General features: G+C 35.5%; 1 long non-coding RNA gene across 1 annotated transcript; it reads left to right on the top strand.

Moving 5' to 3' along the window:
* The first annotated feature begins 4,079 nt into the window (after positions 1-4,079).
* LOC113047511 (uncharacterized) lies at positions 4,080-5,965 on the top strand. The gene is made up of 3 exons (XR_003276265.1): positions 4,080-4,202; positions 5,430-5,474; positions 5,583-5,965. It is a non-coding gene; the product is annotated as an uncharacterized LOC113047511 (long non-coding RNA).
* The last annotated feature ends 1,106 nt before the right edge of the window (positions 5,966-7,071 follow it).

Here is a 7,071-nt window from a genome sequence, read left to right as displayed (position 1 = left end):
CCTACCTGTGGTCTTGATACTTGTTTACCTAATTACCTTTTATGTGTTACACTGCCCCTTTACTTTTTAATATGCGTTATTGTAAACTGTACAAATTAACCTCCGTGTGTTATGATGCACAAATAAAGAGATACTAAATAAAGAGATAAATAATAAAAATAATAATAAAGAGAATTGATCAATTTTGCTGTTTATTACTGTAACAGGTGGTATGCAATATGCATAACACTGATAATGCAGGAGATGTGGTTCATACCAGAGCCATATAGAGTGAGAGTTGCGACAACTCCATTGACTCCAATGGAACGCTTTTTTACAGCAATGGCGGCTCGTGGAGCCTCTCAATAGTTCCCGGAAGTAGCGGCAAACCGATGCCGCGCCGTAGAAGATGCAGCAGAACAAACCGTTTGCGACGCACTTTTAACAGGTAAGACGTTTAAATAATAAGATTGAATATTATCAGTACATCTTAATAACAATAAATTGCAAATTAAAACCTTCTAGTAGATAATCACTCATTAAATGCGTAGATTTAAGGTTTGTTATCAGATAACTAACAGATTAGGCTAGGACTGGAGCTGAATAAAGTTAGTAACGAACACCCTAATAATTGTAAAATCTGTTCTCATAATTCAGTTTCATCCATCGTGTTTGCAATAAGAAAAAAAGGAGTATAAACATTTTTTTGCAGGGTGGGGAATGTTAGCTAACGTTACATAGCCTATTACGTTAGTTCAATATAACGTGTGACAGCGGTGAGTGGAAATGGTAAAAAGGAGGTTATAAAGTTTGTTCCTTATTACACGTATTAAATTACTTAATAATAAAATGCACCACCCAAAACATGGGTGGAGTGTTTTTAGTCATTGTGATTCATTTACTATTACCTGTCTATATTATATAATAATACTGTATTATATACTTAAACTTGTTAGTGTATAAAAGTAACATATTGTAGCATTCTGTGGGTGCTGGTGGGTGGAGGATTAGTGGTGCCACTGAACTGTTCTGTGATGGAGCATCAGTGAGGATGCAGGTCAGGAGAGCTGAGGGGACCTTTTTTTTTGATAGCTGAAATTTCATTATTTTTCTTAGTGCTGCCTTTGCATTGCTTGATCTTTATTTTTTTTTTCTTGTCTCTTAATTTTTTTTAATAGACCCAGGTAACTGGCTGATGGATCACTGGAATGCTGACTGGCTGTTGACTGACTTGCTGCTGGTTGACTGGGCTGTGTCACCTGTCCCCGTCTCTCCTCTCTAGCCATGTCCTTTTTCTTCACTGTCACTTTCCCTTCTCTGAGTGTCCTCGTTCTTTTTTCCTCAACCTTTGAAACTGATAGAGGTAGAATACATGGTTTTGCTAATTTTAAATATTGAAAATATCACATCACTTTACTTCAACTAGTACGAGTTTGTACTTATTATATATGAATCACCTGAAATAACATAGCTGTAATCAGCAGCCATTTCTTGTATGTTCACGGGTCTAGGGGTGCATCGTGGAGCAGGGCCCTCCTCTTTTTGACCACAGGACGATGTACAAAGATTGTGGGAATAACATCTGGTCTCAGCCTACTCTTGAATTTTTTGGTCATGACAAATTGCATTGCCGCAATTTGTCTGCATACTGACTTCAGTTTAGTTTCCACACACACCTTTTTTTTTGCCTACCAACATACAGTACATATCACATGGTGGTTAAATGCACAGTTATAGGTAACACTGATGACTCCCTCCAATGTCTCACCATGAGTCTCCGCTCCCTGGGTTTTGCAAGGCTTTGCTTGTTCCTTATTTCTAGTAAAACATTGTCAATGTAAAAAAGTGCAAATAAATGTAAGTATAATTACCTAACAATTTTTTGTTGTTGTAATTTTTATTTGTGTTTAGATTGCTCCTGCTGACTTGAGCCAACCATTATTTTCTCCTCTCTATGTCAGCGGGGAAGCCATACATTCACACACCTTTCTCTGACTGAGTGGAGCATCCCCATGCAGCACAGTAAACCACGGTGGAGACTATGCAAGGACAACATTAAAGAAAGGACACATACAAAATGCTTGTCATGCTATTAAATTTATTAGAAATGTATTCATGAATTGCTGTAAATAGTTAATTGTATTATTACAATTTAAAATAACTGTTTTCTATTTTAAAATGGAATATACTCCTGTGATGCCAACCTGAATTTTCAGCATCATTACTTTTGAATGGCAGTGTACATGTTTATATACGAGTATGCTTAAGTTGTTTTAAACCTGAATATATTGTATACATGAATAAGTATTGTAAGAATTATACTAGATATAATAGGTATATTATTTATAATACATAATTATATTACTATATGTAATTGTAAGAATTATAAACAGTAAGCTTCATTTTACATTTATTTAACATGCTAATTACTGCTGGTAACTGTTAATTGACCCATAGTGCGGAGCAAGCTGAAAATCACCAGTCACCAGCCTGTCTCTGTACTACCTGAAAGTCATCAATATGACATGAGTTAACATTAGATCAGTGAAAAAATGGACAATATGTAACGTAAAAAGGCAACAGCAACCCGTGTTTATAAAACTTAACGTTAGCCTGAAATACGTTTTTAAAATAACGGTAATTGAACACTAATCCTCAAATATTACCAGATTTGATATTTTAAAAACAACATCGCTGTAACTACATACTCATGCTACATACATATGTCAGTGTGTTGTATAAACATATAAAATAAATGCATTTATTGACTCCTTATTACCAGAAATCGCAGTTCTGTCACTCTACTCTATCAGTTTGAATGGCCGCCAACGCACTTCCTGGAACTATTTGAAGTCTACATGAATCACGTGACAACCAAACATTTCGAACTTCCGTTGTCGCAACTCTCTCTCTATATGGCTCTGGTTCATACATAGGTAACATTTAATGTAAGTCTGTCAAATCGATTAATCACATCCAAAAAAAGTTGTTTATATAACATACATTTCTGTATATTTATATATATATATAAATGCACATACATACGTGTGTATATATCAGACCAAAGGGACAATCCTTCTTTTTCCTTTTTAGTGCTGCTAACCAAGCCATGTGACGCCGCTTTGTTGACTCGGAGACCTGAGATCAAGGTGTGGTTTTCCAGCTGGAAAGCTGAAAAATCGCAATCCATTCAAATTATTTTCCCATACCGGTCATGAGTACGAGTATGGCAGTTAATTACACAGGTTTTACCATTGTAACTTATTTTTTAGCTGTAGAGAGTAAACAAAACAGTCTATTATCAATCCAATACAATACATACAGCAGCGTCCGTGTCCCAAAGACCCAGAATCCATTGCGTTGCTGACGTCATGTTCCCAGACTCTATTCGAGCCGTTCATGCCTGACTGGGGAGAGAGGTTTGGTAATAATGTAAAATATGTGAAAAATAATGTTTTTCGAACATCCAAGTATGAGAGCCTGTTCTAGTAAACCCCCAAAACAAAATCAAGACTTTGTAAAAGAGCATAATAGGACCCCTTTCACATCTGTGTCTTTCTAAAAGCAGGGCTGCATTAAAAGTGCAATCTCTGCTAAATCCAAATGTAATTGGCTTCATTTACAAAATTAGGTGATTATGTTGATGCCTGTCTATGCAAATGTCTTTTGAATGAGGTTAATCACTGTCTGTCACGTAAGTTAAAAGTGATATATTAGCAAAGACACTGAAGCTAACACCTAAGCTTCATCTTCAGAAAACTTCTTAAGCCTTTGTTTTATTTCTCATCAAACAAAAAACTAAGTAAATCAAATGATAGTGGCAGGAAATGTTCTTTAGATTGTGTTTATTTATATCCATTTATTTGTATTAAGCACCAAGCTGACTGAAGGAAAGTAATTTAAAATAAGACACAACTAGACAAAAGTAAATTTTAAGTAAATATATTTAAGTAAATATTTATTAATCTATCCATTTAGCAACGGATGTAGTGCTGGATTCTGCTCGGACGCGCAGACAGAAATGCCCTACAATAACTTACTTAAAGGGCCCTTCGAAGGGAGTAGGGATGCTCACTTCCGTTTGGTATTCGCCCCAAATGTTGGAGAAGGGTCTGGCTGCAGACCATGGGCGAGTGGAGCTCCACTCTCAAACCGGAAATACGTCACCTCCACTTGAAAACATCAAGATGGCGTCGCCGGGAGTACTTCAAACTTAAACTCAGGTAATTTTATCTCTGCATCGCTAAAATGGTGAACTGACGCTGTTGTAACGTGCAGTGTAAGAAAAACGCACAGGGCTTACATGAAATTACTAACAAAAGAATTAATAAACACTATGGATTTATAGATTTATATCGTGAGCAATGTTGATGTCTGGCCACTGATCATATATACACCACATATAGTAATTTATAGATCAATGTGTCTGTCTAATGTGTTTTTTTATTAAGTTATCAAGTTCAATTACAAACCTTTACGCCACATTTCAACAACTGAACACATATAATTAATGTTGATACAGCCAAATAGAAAGAAAAAAGATGGAAAAAAATAACAAATAACAATAATCACACCATAAGATAAAACAGAATAAATAACGGAAAGAAAAAGGAAGATGTCTTAGGGTCTTATTCTAACAACAAAAACAAGTTCAAAGCATACAAGAGTTTCTGGGCGTTCCTGTCAATCCTGTAATGAAGAGACTTTGCAAATATCTTTAATTCATTCTTCCATCCGCTGAAGTGAGGTTTAACCTTTAAAAACGTACTTATCTTACTTATCTACTTATCTATGAATCTAGTATTTGCACAAAGTAATTAAGTTATTTATCAAAAAGTCTAGGATCTTTTCCTTCAACAATACTCCAACCTTAACTGAGATCCCAGTCAAAGGGTGTATTGATATCTGTTTGAAATGAAGCCAGTTTTGAAATTCCAGCCAAAAAGTCTGTACAGATTCACATTTCAAAAACATATGATCAACAGTTTCAATATCTTTCTCACAGAACCCGCATGAATTGTTCTCCCAATTAAATCTTTCTTGTAGGAAGTGATTAGATGGATAAATGTCCTTTAGAATTTTAAATGTTACTTCTTTGGCTTTAGGAAGAACTGGATAAGTAAAATAAAGCTTCCTTATTCTCTTTGCCTCTTCTTCTATAAATTCTTGAAGAACATACTTTCTTTTCAGTTGACTGGGGAAGTACAGTTTGGATAATACATTTCTGATAAACTTATTTGTTAATTGTTTGCTCTTGAAATTTTTACCTTTAGTACATGATGGATAGCATAGATGTAACTTAGTTTTTGGTGGCTTGTGGTAAAATAACGTAGTGAATAATGAAAGGACACGATCGTTTTGTATGTGTATTCCTTTAGCATTTGTTGTATAATTTTAAAAAGGTCATATGAGGTGGTTGTTTTCATATTTAATTTTTCATTCACTTCCAGGGATAGGATTGGCATAGAAGATGCAGCACTCTTTACATTTTAAATGTATGTTGCCACCTTAGAAGTCAAGGTCTTTTTACATGTGACATTAACATGTTTATTTTTTCTATTTTGTTGTTCTGTTATTCTATTGTTTTACTTTTTTTGTTTCAGATCAAATGTATATCAAGTGTTATCCATCCTCATAACACCTCCACAAATAGAGACTGAAACTTCCGATCACCATCACCTTGTCTGCTTTGGGACTGTCATAGGTGAATGATGCAGTACTATTCTGTGTTGAATTTACCTAACGTCAGCACACAGACATAGTATTGTTCCAGTTTTGCTGTGCTCATGTCTTCTTTGTGTCCCCAGCCCAGCAATCAGATGCATCAGAACAACAAAGCACAACTGTGGTGGACCAGGCACCTTCAGCAACAAGTAAATTGCTTTAACATTAATGATAATTAAATGTCAGTATTGTAATTAAACTTGACCCATCTGACGTAATTGTTCATGCCAGAGATTTAACAACACTGTCAGCCAGGAGCATATTTAACAGGAGGCACACTTCAGCTGGCTTCATGGTGACTTCAGTAAGTGTGGTCAACCCTCTTGTTTTTGTGGCTATAACAATTAGACTAAGTAATCTCACTCTCTTCCATTTCCTTAACATGAAACTTTTTTTTTTTGTTGATACTGAACCGGTGCAGTGAAGATATTTAAAGAGACACTATCTAAAGTACAGAAAGCCGTACATAATCTCTAGGTGCAGTCGCCTACAGTGCAGCCAGCTTCACAAAGACTGTGGGGCTGGTCACCAGGAAAATGGCCAACAAGGAGTGCTTTTGGGGTTTTACTCCTCAGATGACCACCCTGGCTACTGTAGCTGGGATTGCTTCACAGACAATGGAGGTCTTGAAGAGTAACGTGTACGTGCATGTGAACACATTGTGTTATTACAGTAACAATTATGGTCACTTGCAGTTCATGTGTTTTCAATGTAGTGTAAGATGTGTTAATTATTATTATTACTCAAAAACCATTAAAACTTCTAAATTGTGGAAGTTATTCTTCATTATTTTACTGTGGTTATTTTGTATATGTTGTTATTTTGATTAAAATACAAAATGTTGTTGGTTGCCAGAATCGACGGAGAACATTTTATATACATTGTTGTGATTAATTGTGACCGGAATTTAAGAACATGGTAAGACAGAATAAATACAGAAAGTTTATAATTAATTAGCAATCTTCAGAATTTTTATTTCTAGAAACTATTTACATCTTAATAATAATTTTACTGTAATGTCACTCTTTATTTAATCTAAGGATTTATACACCCTCAGTTTCTCTTTACTATACACGCTCGGTTTCTCTATCAAGTGTAGATGTCAGGCCACTCAATCGGAGGTAATCCTGTCAGATCGTCCATCCAATGAGTTATTGTGTACGGGTCGACCAATCTGGTTCCGTCCGTTAAAGTTAACTTTTTCAAATAATTATCGCGGTCCTGGCCAGTGAGTGACCTTAAATATTCAGATAAAGCAGATATATTCAGATTTTCTCCAGCCATTGTTAAAAAAAACAAGCTAAGAAAACTCGCTAGCTACCGTTTGTTCAAGTGTTGAGGGGAATCTTTCCAATAGCATCCAGCTGC

The sequence above is a fragment of the Carassius auratus genome, chromosome 28 (assembly GCF_003368295.1).
Source record: "Carassius auratus strain Wakin chromosome 28, ASM336829v1, whole genome shotgun sequence".
Lineage (NCBI taxonomy): Eukaryota > Metazoa > Chordata > Actinopteri > Cypriniformes > Cyprinidae > Carassius > Carassius auratus.
This window is presented reverse-complemented; position numbering and strand designations above follow the sequence as displayed.